The sequence below is a fragment of the Podarcis tiliguerta genome, assembly GCF_965153285.1.
Source record: "Podarcis tiliguerta genome assembly, chromosome: 6".
Classification (NCBI taxonomy): Eukaryota; Metazoa; Chordata; class Lepidosauria; order Squamata; family Lacertidae; genus Podarcis; species Podarcis tiliguerta.
The window spans coordinates 93,888,853-93,906,923 of NC_139539.1; the positions used below are offsets into that span (position 1 = coordinate 93,888,853).

Genomic DNA, 18,071 nt, shown 5'->3' on the forward strand with positions numbered 1-18,071 from the left:
AAATTAACTTAATCACTTAACATCTTTCTTACTTCCCAGTTCAGTATTAAACATATTAATTTGTCACATATTACATATTTAAATCCTCAGCCTATCCGCTATATGCAAGCTTTTTCCAATTAATTTAACTTAACATATTTAACTAAATAGTCATTGAATTTCATCCATTCTTCCTGATACTCCTCCTCCTTCTGGTCAGGGACTCTTCCAGTCACATCGGCTAGCTCCGAAAAATCCATCATCTTCATCTGCCATTCCTCCACTGTTGGTACTTCTTGCGTTTTCCAATTCTTAGCTAACAAAATTCTTGCTGCAGTTGTGGCATGCAAAAATAATTTAACATCTTTCTTGGGCAATTCCAAACCTGTTATTCCAAGAAGAAAGGCCTCTGGTTTCTTTATAAATGTATTTTTCAACATTTTTTTTCAATTCATTATAAATCTTTTCCCAGAAGTCTTTCACCTTGGGGCAGGTCCACCACATATGCTAGAAGGTACCTTCTTTTTCTTTACATTTCCAGCAATGGTTATCACAGTTATGATAAATCTTTGCTAATTTAACAGGGGTCAGATACCATCTATACATCATTTTCATTATGTTTTCCTTTAGTACAGTACATGCAGTGAACTTGACCCCTTTCTTCCACAATCTTTCCCAATCCTCAAACAGGATATTATGTCCTACATGTCTTGCCCAATCTATCACCACTGATTTAACTTGTTCATCCTTTGTATGCCACTCTAACAATGGGAAATGTAGTGTTTTCACCACCCCACCCCCCAATGTTGCAGGGGGCATTCTCTGGGTGTTTGGTGCTGCTTTGCAGTGAATCAGATGACATTGGACCTTTGGAGAATTCGTGACCCTGTGGGTTAGGGCAATGAAGCCTCATTTGGGGGGGGCACCATAAAACGTGGGGTTTTCACTGCCATGGATCACAAAACGGCTGCTGTTTTGTGCAAAGCTGGTAGATTGAGAAACTTGTATTTTATTTTTATTTTTAAAAAAAACAAAGGTGTGTGCTTACAGGTAAACAGATACCAGTGTGCATGCCCATTATGACCTCAGGCAAGATTCAAGAAAATACAGGTGGTCCCTCTTAACTGACATTCTTAACTGAACAGAGCTGAAGGGAGGGGCTGGTTCTGGAGCAAAGCTGTTTAGATTGGGTTTGGGTGGATGCGAAGAGGATGCCTCAAACTTCTTGGGCTTTGCTTCTCAACTTATTCTGCCTTCTGGGACCCCCCAGCCCAACACCAACCACCTCTTGGATAGGTGAGCATGCAGATATTTTGGAATGTGAGTGTGGGGCAGGATGACCACGTATGAAAGCTCATTTTAGCACAAGTGCTGGCCCCCCTTTTCTCTCCCATGGAGGCCCTGAGCTGGCCAGCTCTTTGTTCAGGGCCTCCAAGGGAGAGAAAAGGGATCCTCAGTTACTATTTGCCTTCTGAGGACAATGTCTCACTCCCAGAGCCCCAATACTCATGGCTGCTGCTCTAACAGCCTCAGGACATCCAAGGGATCATGAGCAAAGCACACAAGCCCTGCCCGCCAGATATGAAGCTCTCTCCTGAGAGAATTTGGGGTTTTTAATTGGCTGAACAGAGTTTCAGCCCTTGGGGAATTTGATTTCTTAAACATACACCTTCCCCTTCCTTGTGTCCCTGGTGAGAAAAGCCAATCCTGCTCTCTTCCTTTGGTAATTTAATCAGAGGAAATAACTCTTTCAATGGTCTAATACATTTGCTGAATCATGAATTCTGTTCATGCACAGAGGCTATACCTCTTGAAACCCCAAAGATGGACAAAATGGGGCATTTCTCTCCACCTGGCTCCACCAGATATTGCTGATGGCCAATGAAAGCCCAAGTAGGGATTCCTAGTGGGGGATGTTGCTGTGGTATATTGGAGGAGCAGGGCCAGGAGGCTAACTTGGACACCTGAGAACACAAAAAAGCAGCAGCAAAACAACTACATGTTTCCTTTTAAATGGACCTTCCTGCTGAGTGTAAAGCACAGATCCTCATTTTTAAAGGGAAAAGGGAGAGAAGGCTTCTCCCAAAGTGTCAGAAGGCCACAAATAATGTAACAATAGAACAAAACAAATGTGCCATTTCATGTTGTAGCAGGAACCCCCCACCCCAATCATTCAGTTTGTACAAACTTCACACACACTCACACTCACACACTACATACGCCACGCTTCTGTTATAAATTCATAGAAAAATCAACCATACATCGGATTTGCACTGTTCCACTTTTATTTTACTCCATGAAGGAAAGACTACAAAATGGGGAAGGTTTGATACAGGGCGCCATAATCCCTTCATCATCCCAGCACATCCACAGGAGCCCTGCCCAGTTGCTATGCCAACCCTGATGGTCCTAGACAGAAGACAATCAAGATCACAAAGAACTTCCATATGGGAGTGGATTCAGCATGGACTGGAAGAAAGGACAATGATCAGATCTTCCCTCAGGGGGCAGGAAACTGCGACTACCTTTTGTCTTCGGAGAATGACTCATGGGGAGGGGTAGAGGGGAACCAGCCAGGTGACAGGACACTCAGGTTACCACCACAACTCCTCCCTCAACTCCTCCTTTCTGTAATATATGCATGATGTTTCTGGGGGTGGGCTTGACCTAGAGGAGGGGAATTTCAAAAGTTTTTATAAGGTCTTGCACACCATTGTTCTGGGTCTTTCCTTTCTCCTGCGAGTGAGGGGAACACCCTGCTGCAACAGTTCAATAAAGGCCAAGCCTACAGGCTGCTGATTTGCTCCAATTTACTCTGGTTGGTGTCTTTACTTTTTGTCCAAGGGAGCCCTCAGATTTTTCCGGTAACAATGTGATACAGAATCCTATGTGCAAATCTGTTAGATTGAGAAATTTGTATTAAATAAGAAAAAAAAATTAAAGGTGTGTGCTTGCAGGTAAACAGATTGGAGATTTCCTGCAAGATCTCATTGAAGTCTTGCAAGATGTCTAGGAGAGCAAAATATGTATTGAGATTTGGGAGAGATCTTGCATGCTCTTTCAGGGACCAAAGCCATCACTGCCGCAGCGCCAAAGGCAGGTGGCTAAGGGGTGGTGGGTGTCCCACGGGGCGAAATGGGACGTACCCCCCCCCCCAAGCTCAGGATTCCAGAACTAACAACTGTCGGTTGGGAGGGACGGAAGGCAAGGACCCACAGCCCAGGTGGGGCTCGCTAGCCTTGGGGAGGAGGACAGTTGGGGCTCACATGCCTCATCACCGCAGAAGCTGTAACTGGAAAGCTGTCCTGGCCAGGCCGGTGTCCTTTGGCTCCAGTTGGGAGTGAAACGGATGACGTCTGATTTTTGGCGAAATATTTTTTTTTTTTAAAAAAAATGATTTTCAAGTTTATACATTTCAATAATTTTGCAGTCATTGTAACATTTCAAAACTTGACTTCCTTCCCCCTCTTTCTGCAGTTCCTTAAATTGATTCTTCATATCTTATGCATATCCAAATTACCTTAATTTCTTCATTTATGCATCTGCTTTAAATATATAATCTTATTAAACTGCAGGTTATTCCAATAATCCTGCCAATGTTCTTATCTGTTTACAGTTTGTAACTATTCATTAAACCATTTCCATTCTTTAATAAAAAGTTTGTTCTCTTGCTCCTAGAAACGGTCAGCATGCGACAAAGACCACATCCTGGGAACGGCTTTGACTGGCCACCTAAACCAGGTGAGGGCAGCCAAGGAGTCTCAAATGCTCAGGAACTTCCCCTGTGTGCAAAGACAGCCTCCAGCAGATTGAGCGGACAAGACCAAGCGTGGGCCCAGTGGTCAAGAAGGTGGTTTCTGCAATGCTGTGGAGGGAAGTGAGGGGCAGATGGGGCTCATCCACCTATAAAGGTAGCCCATCGAGGAGAAGGAAAACTCCTAATTTGCCTTGTGGGATATCTTTGGGAGCTGAAAAGGCGAAGGAGTAAACCCTACACAAATCTGGAGTGGAGTCCCTCAGGCGGTTGTGTGGCGCCGTTTACAACCCCTTCTGACAACTCCTGCAGCCCAACTGGTGCCTAACTCTGCTTTCCTTGGAGACACATCTGCAAGGCCAAGAGAGGGAGTCTTGTCATCTGGGAAGCCCAGGACCTCCAGACACACTGCCCAGTCTTGCTCCCTGGAGAGGTCACTTTGGGACTGCTGACACCCTTGCTTGACTTTTGACCTCACCCCCAGAGGCGCACTCCATTGCTTCTCAAGACAGACAAATGCCAACATTAAAAAACTACTTGAAAGAATTTTATTTCATTCACAAAAGACAATCTGGCATGTGATTAGGACAGTGGTTTTCAGACAACGGGTGACACGTTTATTGATCCAGTTTGGAAGTCTCTGTCTTGTCTTCACACATGCGCAGTTCCATCTAGGAGCAACAACAAGGGAAGGATCCAAACTGTCGACTCCTGCAGTGAGACTCAGGATTTCCACTCATGCTCACAAACGTAGGAAAAAGCACCGCCTAGGATAAAACAATGATCACAGAATAGCATGTTTGTAAAGGAACTTGATTAGAATAATGATGATGATTTTTATTTTATTTTTCTATTTGGGTTTGTGGGGAAGGGGGGGACTGGGTCTTGGTGGGGAGGGAGATCTGTGCTGGAGTTGCTGGCCTCACTGCTGTCGCTGCCCGGAAGAGGAAAGATTTTGAATCTTTCCATTTATTATTATGTTGACAACCCATCTTTCCTTCAAGGATCTTCAGGTGGCTTACGCTATTCCCCCTTTCTTTAATTATATTTACTTCCTCATTCCATTTCTCTTCCAATATCTCTTCCTCCTCCTCCTCGCAGACCAGGGGGTGGATTTTAGGGGCACGACATCAGGAGGCCGGCAGCTCGCCCAGCCGGCCACACTGGCCATTCTCTCTTTCAACAGCCTTTGAGAACAACTGAGTAGGCATCTAGAGCGTCAACTGAACAGGCATGTGGATCAGCTAGTCACTGGGCACAGTCTATTCTTTTGGAGGGGGCTTTCCCCAGTTTCCATTTATAAGAAGTTTGAAAGGTTGCCTCTTTATAAAATCTGTTTCCTTGTGACGAGAGACCACACTGGAGACTCATAGTGTTTTTGAAATATATAAAGGTAAAGGGACCCCTGACCATTAGGTCCAGTCGTGGCCGACTCTGGGGTTGCGGCGCTCATCTCACTTTATTGGCCGAGGGAGCCGGTGTACAGCTTCCAAGTCATGTGGCCAGCATGACTAAGCCGCTTCTGAACCAGAGCAGCACACGGAAACGCCTTTATCTTCCCGCCGGAGTGTTACCTATTTATCTACTTGCACTTTGACATCCTTTCGAACTGCTAGGTTGGCAGGAGCAGGGACCGAGCAATGGGAGTTCACTCCGTCGTGGGGATTCGAACCCCCAACCTTCTGATAGGCAAGTCCTAGGCTCTCTGGTTTAACCCACAGCGCCACCCACATCCCTATTATTTATTTATTTAGATACTTGGGTTTGGGGCGAAGGGAGAACTGGGTCTTGGAGCGGGGTAGAGCTGTACTGGAGCTGCTGGCCTCACTGCTATCGCTGCCTGGAAGAGAAATGAAGAGAAAAAATTCTTAATTTTTTCATTGATTATTACATTGATAATCCATCAGTAGCATCCATCCCCTGGTCGCTTGGTCTTACATAAATTGTTTTCACCTACACTAAAGATTCCTTCTGATCTTCATAACCATCACTTCATCCTCCCATTTCTCTTCCAATATCTCTTCCTCCTCCTCCTCGCAGACCAGGGGATGGATCTTTGGCACGTGACAGCAGGAGACCAGCAGCTCACGCAGCCAATCTTTATAAACTAATCTAACCATGACATGGTTCCCTACGTTTCTGAATCTTGAGGGATAGTAAAAGAAACAGAATGCAGAAGGAATTAGGAATCCTACTTACACTTTATATGAAGAAAGTCTCTTCATTACACGTATTTCCTTTCTGACAAACATCCTCCTCAAACTAAATATGCTCATCTTTAATTTTATAGTCCCTCTCCTCTTTTGTCCAGTTCCACCCCTCCTTTCGGCGCTTTTCTTTTCTTGATTCTCCAATTAGTCCAGCCGTTTCTCCTAGACCACGCTACACCATCTTTATAGGTTAGTGTTTAATATAAGTTCAATATTAAAAGTGTTGCCTTCTCTTTTACCTTTGTTTTCCAGTAACTTCCACTCTTTTACCACAAACAGCGCTGACAATCCAAGTCTTTTAACTCAGTCTCTTTCGCTGGGCTCACGCCACTTCAAAGTAAAAAACAAGTTAAGTCCTTGAATTCCGCTTCTTTTAATGGGCTACTACTGCTGCTGCAGAGTGAAATTTGAATCTGTCTTCCTTTTCTTACCGGTACTTGTTAGAGAAATCTTCGCTTATGGTTAAGTATAATGAGAAAGATTTCCAATATATTTAAGATAAAATCTCCTGTTCTTTACTCTTTATGTGCTAGTCTTCTGGGTCTGTTTCTGAGCAGTTCACTTTGTATAAATAAGTCTCATGGACCCTCTTCTCCTCAAGCTCTCCCTGTTAGCTTAGTGCAGTAATTAAGGGGATTGAGAAAGTGAGAGATTTTGCTGCCATTCTTACCATTTGGGACTCTGAGGCTTGCTGCTGAGGATTGCTCGTGTCCTTGCGTCTAGGAACTGTCTGTCGACTCACCTCCTGGTTAGGACGTGGGCTTCGAAGGGTTCCTTTTTTGACGCTGCCAGACAATGTCAGCCCTGGGCCACGCCCAGAGCCTTTTTGGGGGTCGTGTAGCCTCTGCATTGCCCCCCAAAGTTCCCTCTAACAGCTGCTAGGCGCGCAGAACCCTTGAAGCACATCCACAATGGAGGGCGGAAAAACCGGAAGCACTTACATACCAGGTTTGGGAGGGAGATTTGGTCTGCAATAGGCTTTTTCCGTAGGGACACGGATGCCCACAGAACCTAGGGCTTGCTGATCAGAAGGTCGGCAGTTCGAATCCCCATGATGGGGTGCGCTCCCGTTGCTTGGTCCCAGCTCCTGCCAACCTAGCAGTTCGAAAGCACAAAGTGGAAGTAGATAAATACCGTATTTTTCGCTCTACAGGACGCACTTTTCCCCCTTCAAAAATTAAGGGGAAATGATCAAAGCAGCAGAAATAAGAGATGATTGGATCCCTTTCTGAGCTCAAGGCATGGGTACCCCCAACAAAAAATTAAAATTCGGTTTTGTAATTTGGAACTAATGTGATTTGATTGGTTTGCTAATAAAAATTATTTTATAAAAAAACAACAACAAAAATTAAGGGGAAATGTGTGTGTGCCCTATGGAGTGAATGCAGGCTGCGCAGCTAAGCCCAAAGCCAGAACAGGGAGAAGGAGCGCTGTGCAGCGCTCCGTCTCACTGTTCTAGCTTGGGGATGGCTGCGCAAAGCCTCCGCAGGGCAGCGGGGTGAAAGCACCCTGCTGCCCTGCGGAGGCTTCAAAGACAGTCCCCGAAGCCAGAACAGCGAGGCGGAGCGCTGCGCAGCGCTCCATCTCACTGTTCTAGCTTGGGGATGGCTGTGCAAAGCCTCCGCAGGGCAGCGGGGTGCCTTCACCCCGCTGCTCTGTGGAGGCTTCAAAGGCTGCACGCTGTTGGCTTCAGGCAGCTATCCGCAAGCTTTCAGAGCGCAGCAGGAGTTCCCGCCATGCTTCGAAGGCTTGCGGATAGCCGCCTGAAGCCTGGAGAGTGAGAGGGGTCAGTGCACACCGATCCCTCTTGCTCTCCAGGCTACGCTTCGCTGGAGAGACCCTGCACCATTTTCCCTCTCTGCACAGCGCCCCTTCAGCAAAGCGGGAGGAGAAATGGAAGGGGCTCCGCTTCTCCTGCCGCTTCGCTGAAGGGACGCTGAGCAGAGAGGGGGAGAATTTTTTTTCCCCTGTTCTCCCCCTCCTATTGTCCGGTGCGTCTTATGGTCTGGTGCGTCCTATAGAGCGAAAAATACGATAGGTGTCGTTCTGGCGGGAAGGTAAACAGCCTTTCCGTGCACTGCTCTACTTTTGCCAGAAGCGGCTGAGTCATCCTGGCCACATGACCCGGAAGCTGTACGCCGGCTCCCTCAGCCTATAGAGCGAGATGAGCACGCAACCCTAGAGTCGTCCGCGACTGGACCTAACGGTCAGGGGTACCTGTACCTTTACCTAGGCTTTTTCCAGATCTGCCTTACTGCCCTATGTTTCTAAATCTTGAGGGAGAGCAAAACAAGCAGAATGCAGCAAGAATTAGACATCCTACTTACATTCAAGAAGAAGAATCTTCATTTTGCCAGAAAACATCATTACTTCTCACAAACCGCCTCCTTTCTCCTGAACTATCCTCAGATAGTTGCTCAGCCAAGTCACTCAGCAGGGGGACGTGTCGCAATGGAGGCCCTGACCCTGTTGCTTTAGCTATCTTGCTTAACAATGTTCCCCTTAACATTAATTTTTCAAATATATCTTCCAGTGGGTTTTTATTTTATTTATTTAGGAAAGATCTAGAACTGGCTTCATCCAGCACGGTGCATTTCTGGACAGGACAGGAAACACCTTGCAAACACACACTTTTCAACATGGCGGTGTCACCAAGGAAAAACACTCCTGGCCTAGACTATGGCTGCTGTTTCTCAATTAATAGTCAAAAATGACCCTTCTCAACATCCTGTAATAATCTGTCCAGTATTGTGATGGACAGGAGCAGGACTTCACCCTTAGACCTCCTCATCCCCCTGTTTCCTTCTGTTTCTGCCCAGTGTCTTCTGCCAATCAACAGCTTTCCTTAGGTTGCAAGGAAGTGAAATGTTATGAGATTCTTGGTGCCACACTCCCCTTTGCCATGAGTTTCTGGGTGCCAGGCGCTGAACCCCTGGACACGGAACATCTGGGGAATTGATCTAAGCCATGTTTAAATGTACCCCAAGCTCTACATTTGATTGTTGGTTATTAAAAACTGATTGGAACCATTTTATTTCATTCACAAAAGAAATTTTGACATGTGATTATGATAACAGTTTATATAATAAAGGTGACACGTTTATTGTTCCTTTTTGTAAGTTATTATTTGTCTACTTTTTATATATATATTAATCAGTAAGGGTGGGAAGCAGTGTTGCATATGAAACTGGTGGATGGCTGTCATTAATCCAGATCAGTTTCATAGAATCATAGAAACTTATAGCTGGAAGGGACCCCAAGGGTCATCTAGTCCAACCCCCTGTGATGCAGGAATCTCAGCAAAAGCATCCATGGCAGACGGCCATCCAACCTCTGCTTAGTAACCTCCCAGGAAGGAGAGTCCACCACCTCTCGTGGGAATGCCAAACAGCCCTTACTGTCAGAAAGCTTTTGTGAATGTTGAGTTGGAATCTCCTTTCTTATAACTTGAATCCATGGGTTCGAGTCCTACCGTCTAGAGCAGGAGAAAACAAGCTTGTTCCCTCTTCCATGTGACAGCTCTTTAGATATTTGAAGATGGCTGTCAGATCTCCTCTCAGTTTCCTCTTTTCCCGGCCAAACCTACCCAGCTCCTTCAAGTGTTTCTCTTCAATCTGAGTTTCCAGACCCTTGATTGTCTTGGTTGCCCTCCTCTGCACACATTCCAGCTTGTCAACACCCTTCTTAAAGGATGGTGCCCAGAACTGGACACAGGACTCCAGGTGTGGCCTGGCCAAGGTAGGAGAGAGTAGGACTTTGACTTCGTTTCATCAGGACCCTGGACTTCCATAGATGCAACCTAGAACAGCGTGACCATTTTCTGCTGCTGCGCATTCCTTGTGGCTGAGGCTCAGGGTAACGCCCCCGGGACCTTTCAGTTCATGGTGTCCATGGAGGCGCAGGTCAATTCTGTGTCCAGGGCAGCTGTTGACCAGCTTCATCTAGTACGCAGGCTGAGACCCTACCTGCCCACAGACTGTCTCACCGGAGTGGTGCATGCTCTAGTTATCTCTTGCTTGGACTACTGCAATGCACTCTATGTGGGGCTACCTTTGAAGATGACCCAGAAACTACAACTAATCCAGAATGCGGCAGCTAGACTGGTGACTGGGTTTGTCCCCAAGACCTCCCAGTACGTTTCCGGGCACAATTCAAAGTGTTGGTGCTGACCTTTAAAGCCCTAAACGGCCTTGGCCCAGTATACCTGAAGGAGCGCCTCCGCCCCCATCGTTCTGCCTGGACACTGAGGTCCAGCGCTGAGGGCCTTTTGGCGGTTCCCTCCCTGCGAGAAGCCAAGTTACAGGGTAGTGGTGCCTGCCCTGTGGAACCCCCTCCCACCAGATGTCAAAGAGATCAACAGCTACCTGACATTTAGAAGACGTCTGAAGGCAGCCCTGTTCTGGGAAGCTTTTAATGTTTGACAGACTATTTTATTTTCAATATTTTGTTGGAAGCCGCCCAGAGTGGCTGGGTATAAATAATAAATTATTATTATTATACGATAATGATGACGACTGTGAGGTGTTACAAGTCATTAACTTCAAGCCACACTGCCATGCCTTTGAAGACACAAACCATCCCAGCTTTTCAGAGCTGGCTATCATGGCTTCTTTAATCTTTGTGTGTTGCTCCACCATGTGGCTGAATCATATAAAGCACTGACTTTTACATATCTCTTGACCTCTAATTGCAAGAAGATCTCGTTAACTTGGATTATAATCTTTATAAATTGGAGTTGTGGAGCAGGTCCTTGAGAGGGGGGGGCTCCCACCATTCCTCCTCAGTCCAGCCCCTGACAACCATGTGGGTTACTGCGTCGAGGGCTCATTTTGTGGGGCGATGTGAAACGTAGTGTTTTCACCCCCAAACCTTGCAGGGGGCATTCTCTGGGTGTTTGGTGCCGCTTTGGAGTGAATTGGACAACGTCTGACTTTTGGAGAAATTGGGATCCCGTGAGTTAGGGCGCCAAAGGCTCATTTTTGGGGGTGCCATGAAATGTGGGGTTTTCACTGCCAAACATTTCAGGGGGTCTTTAGCAGGTGTTTGCCATTGCTTTGTTGTGAATCCTAAGACATCGGGTTTTCAGCGAAATCGTGGCCACCATAGCTATCCTGACAGATGATTTGGCCTGTCACCCTTGTGTGGAAGTAAAGGATGAGATTCCCCTACTCCTCCGCCTGGGGTCTCCAATGTGGTGCACCCAGCCTCCACTCACACTATTCCTATGTTGGGAAAGTTGGGGGTGGTTTGTGGGGGATGTTATGTACTGAGTTGAAAAGGATCCAAAATGCAACAGTCTGATTGGTCCTAGAACAATAGAATCCAACATGCAGCAGTCTGATTGGTCCTAGAACAATGCAGCAGTCTGATTGGTCCGCAGGAGCCACCCAATCCAGCTCCAGGTGGAAGTGAATCCACAACCTGATTGGCCTACAGGAGAATCCCAGAATTAGCCAATCACGTGCAGCCCATTGTGTAAATAATGTATATAAAGCAGATATTGTGGGGGAACTTTCATTCCTCACTACTATGAGCATGAAATCCACTCTCGACTCTGAGTATATTTCAGGGGAAGAGCTGTTTGGGATATTTCCTGCTTGTGGATTAGTGTGTGTGTGTGTGTGTGTGTGTGTGTGTAAAACACATGCCTAAAGCTTTATATCTGGGATGGGCATGGAGGTTCCAAGGTCGGCCACCAGGTGGCACTGCAGGCCACGCTCTAGCTGCTGCTACAGGTGCCAGTAAAACTCGCATTTTCAACCTCTTCCTCCTCCATTGCACTGGCTAAATGATTCATTGCTGGACTCCCATCGCTGAGGCCAAATGTACCTTTACAGACCAAAATATCCTTTCAAATTATACATCCAGCACATGGAACCTTACAAAGGGGCAATACGAGTGGACTCTCTGTGCCCTTATCACAGCAAAAAGGCTGATACTGGTGAGTTGGAAAAATAAAAATGCGTCTGCCTTCTATGATTGGATTGAAGACTTCTACAAACTCACCACATATGAACAACCTGCAGATAAACGCAGACTTGCCATGGACAAATTCAATGATACAGTGGTACCTTGGGTTAACATACGCTTCAGGTTACAGACTCTGCTAACCCAGAAATAATACCTCGGGTTAAGAACTTTGCTTCAGCATGAGAACAGAAATCGTGCTTCGGCGGCACGGCAGCAGCGGGAGGCCCCATTTGCTAAAGTGGGGCTTCAGGTTAAGAACAGTTTCAGGTTAAGAACAGACCTCCAGAACGAATTAAGTTCTTAACCTGAGGTACCATTGTATATGGAATCCATTCTTTCAAATACTGTTCTTCTTTGGTGATCATTTGGAGCTGAGTAATACTGTCTTCCGTGAACCCGGTCTTAACAGTGAGTCCGTAAGTGACTGTGGAGGCCAATTCTGGATCCCCACGTCCTTCCACAGTGGGGACATTGGATTCCAGGCAGGAGTTGATCACTGTGAGGGTTTGCCAAGCGTGCCTTCCTCTTAGCACATGTCTTCCTTTCGTCCTGAGTTTGAGGATCTTCAAAGCACATGACACCTTTGGTAAAAGCTGCTCTCCAATTGGGGCACTGGCAGGCCAGTGTTTCCCAGTTGTCGGTGTTTATACTACATTTTTAAAGATTTGCCTTGATAGAGTCTTTAAACCTCTTTTGTTGACCACTAGCATTACGCTTTCCATTTTAAAGTTTGGAATAGAGTAGTTTCTTTGGAAGACAATAATCAGGCATCTGAACATGACCAGTCGAATGAAGTCGATGTTGAAGAATCATTGCTTTGACACGGGTGATCTTTGCTTCTTCCAGTACAGTCATGCCTCATGTTACATTTGCTTCATGTTACCTTTTTTCAGGTTGGGTCCTGCGGCGACCCAGAAGTACCGGAAAGGGTTACTTCTGTGTTTTGCCACTCATGCATGCGTAGAAGCGCTAAATCGTGTCAACATGATTCATGGTGTCAACATGACTGTGATGTGTTACAAGTCATTAACTCCAAGCCTCATGGCCATGCCTCAGAAAACACAAACCACCCCAGCTTTTCAGAGCTGGCTATCGTGGCTTTAATCTTTGTGCATTGCTACACCGTATAAAGCACTGACTTTTATATATCTATTTTCACTGCCAAATGTTGCAGGGGGGCATTTTCCGCAGCTTGGCGCTGCTTTAGAGTTAATCGGATGACGTCAGGTTTTCGGTTAGAGCGCCAAAGGCTCATTTTGTGGGGCGCTGAGAAACGTGCGGTTTTCCTTGCTAAACATTGCACGGGCCATTTTGCCAGTGCTCGGCGCAGGAATCCCTTTCCCATAATATCTTATACATTTTAGACAGCACTTTTACATTATGCAACAGGTCTCTCTCCAGTTGTGATATTTGGCAAAATCTTGATCCTCAGAGTTAGGGCGCCGAGGGCTGATTTTGTGGGGTGCAAGAAAACATAGTGTTTTCACTGCCAGATGTTGCATGGGGCCTTGTTACAGCATATGGCTCTACTTTCGAGTTAGTCAGACAACCCCAGATTTTTGGCGAAATCTTGAAACTACTGTTTAGTGTGCTGATGGCTCATTTTTTTTGGGGGGGGGGAGATGTGAAACGTATTTTTACAGGGGCTCTTCCTGGAGTTTGGCACCGCTTTGGAGTTAATTGGATAATGTCATATTTTTGGCGAAATGTTTACGTTGCAGGCAAGGGTGTCGAGGGCTCATATTGTGGGGCGCCATGAAACGTAGTTTTTTCACTGCCAAATGTAGCATGGGGCCTTCTCCAAGCATTTGACGAAACATAGTTTTTTCTCGACAAACGTTGCAGAGACTTTCCCCCGCAGCTTAGCACCCTTTGTAATGATTCGGCTGACCTTGGATTTTTGGCGATATCTTAACCCAGCAGATTAGGACGCTGAGGGCTCATTTTGTGGGGTGCTGGGAAATGTAGTATTTTCTCTCTTTTTTTCAAAATAATTTATTGGTTTTTTCACAAAAATTTAAACACAGAGACAAATAGACAAACAAACATAAATCATAACCTTATTAAAACTAATCTAATTAACATTGTTAAGTGACTTCCTCGTATCCCCCTGGTTGGATTTCAGTGCATATCATTTTAACGGTTTTCCAAATCAATATTCTTATAAAATTAACTTAATCACTTAACATCTTTCTTACTTCCCAGTTCAGTATTAAACATATTAATTTGTCACATATTACATATTTAAATCCTCAGCCTATCTGCTATATGCAAGCTTTTTCCAATTAATTTAACTTAACATATTTAACTAAATAGTCATTGAATTTCATCCATTCTTCCTGATACTCCTCCTCCTTCTGGTCAGGGACTCTTCCAGTCACATCGGCTAGCTCCGAAAAATCCATCATCTTCATCTGCCATTCCTCCACTGTTGGTACTTCTTGCGTTTTCCAATTCTTAGCTAACAAAATTCTTGCTGCAGTTGTGGCATACAAAAATGATTTAACATCTTTCTTGGGCAATTCCAAACCTGTTATTCCAAGAAGAAAGGCCTCTGGTTTCTTTATAAATGTATATTTCAACATTTTTTTCAATTCATTATAAATCTTTTCCCAGAAGTCTTTCACCTTGGGGCAGGTCCACCACATATGATAGAAGGTACCTTCTTTTTCTTTACATTTCCAGCAATGGTTATCACAGTTATGGCAAATCTTTGCTAATTTAACAGGGGTCAGATACCATCTATACATCATTTTCATTATGTTTTCCTTTAGTACAGTACATGCAGTGAACTTGACCCCTTTCTTCCACAATCTTTCCCAATCCTCAAACATGATGTTATGTCCTACATGTCTTGCCCAATCTATCATCACGGATTTAACTTGTTCATCCTTTGTATGCCACTCTAACAATGGGAAATGTAGTGTTTTCACACACACCCCAATGTTGCAGGGGGCATTCTCTGGGTGTTTGGTGCTGCTTTGGAGTGAATCAGATGACATTGAACCTTTGGAGAATTCGTGACCCTGTGGGATAGGGCAATGAAGCCTCATTTGGGGGGGGGCACCATAAAACGTGGGGTTTTCACTGCCATGGATCACAAAACGGCTGCTGTTTTGTGCAAAGCTGGTAGATTGAGAAACTTGTATTTTATTTTTATTTTAAAAAAGATAAACTAAAGGTGTGTGCTTACAGGCAAACAGATACCAGTGTGCATGCCCATTATGACCTCAGGGAAGAATCAAGAAAATACAGGTGGTCCCTCTTAACTGACATTCTTAACTGAACAGAACTGAAGGGAGGGGCTGGTTCTGGAGCAAAGCTGTTTAGATTGGGTTTGGGTGGCCAGCTCCTTGTTCAGGGCCTCCAAGGGAGAGAAAAGGGAACCTCAGTTACTATTTGCCTTCTGAGGACAATGTCTCACTCCCAGAGCCCCAGTACTTACGGCTGCTGCTCTAACAGCCTCAGGACATCCAAGGGATCATGAGCAAAGCACACAAGCCCTGCCTGCCAAATATGAAGCTCTCTCCTGAGAGAATTTGGGGTTTTTAATTGGCTGGACAGAGTTTCAGCCCTTGGGGAATTTGATTTCTTAAACATACACCTTCCCCTTCCTTGTGTCCCTGGTGAGAACCCCAAAGATGGGCAAGATGGGGCACTTCTCTCCACCTGGCTCCACCGGATATTGCTGATGGCCAATGAAAGCCCAAGTAGGGATTCCTAGTGGGGGATGTTGCTGTGGTATTTTGGAGGAGCAGGGCCAGGAGGCTAACTTGGACACCTGAGAACACAAAAAAGCAGCAGCAAAACAACTACATGGTTCCTTTTAAATGGACCTTCCTGCTGAGTGTAAAGCATAGATCCTCATTTTTAAAGGGAAAAGGGTGAGAAGGCTTCTCCCAAAGTGTTAGAAGGCCACAAGTAATGTAACAATAGAACAAAACAAATGTGCCATTTCACGTTGTAGCAGGAACCCCCCACCCCAATCATTCAGCTTGTACAAACTTCACACACACACACACACACACACACTACATACGCCACGCTTCTGTTATAAATTCATAGAAAATCAACCATACACTGCTGTTATAAATTCATAGAAAATCAACCATACATCGGATTTGCACTGTTCCACTTTTATTTTACTCCATGAAGGAAGGACTACAAAATGGGGAAGGACTGATACAGGCCAGCCATAATCCCTTCACCATACCAGCACATCCACAGGAGCCCTGCCCAGTTGCTATACCAACCCTGATGATCCCAGACAGAAGACAATCAAGATCACAAAGAACTTGCATATGGGAGTGGATTCAGAACAGACTGGAACAAAGGACAATGATCAGATCTTCCTTCAGGGGGCAGGAAACTGTGACTACCTTTTGTCTTCAGAAAATGACTCATGGGGGGGGGGGAGAAGGGAACCAGCCAGGTGACAGGACACTCAGGTTACCACCCCAACTCCTCCCTCAACCCCTTCTTTCTGTAATGTATGCATGATGTTTCTGGGGGTGGGCTTGATCTAGAGGAGGGGAATTTCAAAAGTTTTTATAAGGTCTTGCACACCATTTTCTGTGTCTTTCCTCTCTCCTGCAAGCGAGGGGAACACCCTGTTGCAACAGTTCAATAAAGGCCAAGCCTACAGGCTGCTGATTTGCTCCAATTTACTCTGGTTGGTGTCTTTACTTTTTGTCCAAGGGAGCCCTCAGATTTTTCCGGTAACAATGTGATACAGAATCCTATGTGCAAATCTGTTAGACTGAGAAATTTGTATTAAATAAGGGGGGGGGAATTAAAAGTGTGTGCTTGCAGGTAAACAGATTGGAGATTTCCTGCAAGATCTCATTGAAGTCTTGCAAGATGTCTAGGAGAGCAAAATATGTATTGAGATTTGGGAGAGATCTTGCCTGCTCTTTCAGGGACCAAAGCCATCACTGCTGCAGCGCCAAAGGCAGGTGGCTAAGGGGTGGTGAGTGTCCCACGGGGCGAAATGGGATGTACCCCCCTCAAGCTCAGGATTCCAGAACTAACAACTGTCAGTTGGGAGGGACGGAAGGCAAGGACCCACAGCCCAGGTGGGGCTTGCTAGCTTGGGGAGGAGGACAGTTGGGGCTCACATGCCTCATCACTGCAGAAGCTGTAACTGGAAAGCTGTCCTGGCCAGGCCTGTGTCCTTTGGCTCCAGTTGGGACTGAAATGGACGATGTCTGATTTTTGGTGAAATATTTTTTTTTAAAAAAATTATGATTTTCAAGTTTATACACTTCAGTAATTTTGCAGTCATTGTAACATTTCAAAACTTGACTTCCTTCCCCCTCTTTCTGCAGTTCCTTAAATTGATTCTTCATATCTTATGCATATCCAAATTACCTTAATTTCTTCATTTATGCATCTGCTTTAAATATATAATCTTATTAAACTGCAGGTTATTCCAATAATCCTGCCAATGTTCTTATCTTTTTACAGTTGGTAACTATTCATTAAACCATTTCCATTCTTTAATAAAAAGTTTGTTCTCTTGCTCCTAGAAACAGTCAGCATGCGACAGAGGCCACATCCTGGGAACGGCTTTGACTGGCCACCTAAACCAGGTGAGGGCAGCCAAGGTGTCTCAAATGCTCAGGATCTTCCCCTGTGTGCAAAGACAGGCTCCAGCAGATTGAGCGGACAAGACCAAGCGTTGGCCCAGTGGTCAAGAAGGTGGTTTCTGCAATGCTGTGGAGGGAAGTGAGGGGCAGATGGGGCTCATCCACCTATAACGGTAGCCCATCGAGGAGAAGGAAAACTCTGATCCTAATTTGCCTTGTGGGATATCTTTGGGAGCTGAAAAGGCTAAGGAGTAAACCCTACACAAATCTGGAGTGGAGTCCCTCAGGCGGTTGGATGGCGCCGTTTACAACCCCTTCTGACAACTCCTGCAGCCCAACTGGTGCCTAACTCTGCTTTCCTTGGAGACACATCTGCAAGGCCAAGAGAGGGAATCTTGTCATCTGGGAAGCCCAGGACCTCCAGACACACTGCCCAGTCTTGCTCCCTGGAGAGGTCATTTTGGGACTGCTGACACCGTTGCTTGATTTTGACCTCACCCCCAGAGGCGCACTCCATTGCTTCTCAAGACAGACAAATGCCAACATTAAAAAACTATTTGAAAGAACTTT

General features: G+C 45.6%; 1 long non-coding RNA gene across 1 annotated transcript; it reads left to right on the top strand.

Annotated features, from left to right (window-relative positions):
• Positions 1 to 1,127: 1,127 nt before the first annotated feature.
• On the top strand, positions 1,128 to 17,768 carry LOC310680122. Its single transcript, XR_014512644.1, has 2 exons — positions 1,128 to 1,275; positions 17,442 to 17,768. It is a non-coding gene; the product is annotated as an uncharacterized lncRNA (long non-coding RNA).
• Positions 17,769 to 18,071: the final 303 nt, after the last annotated feature.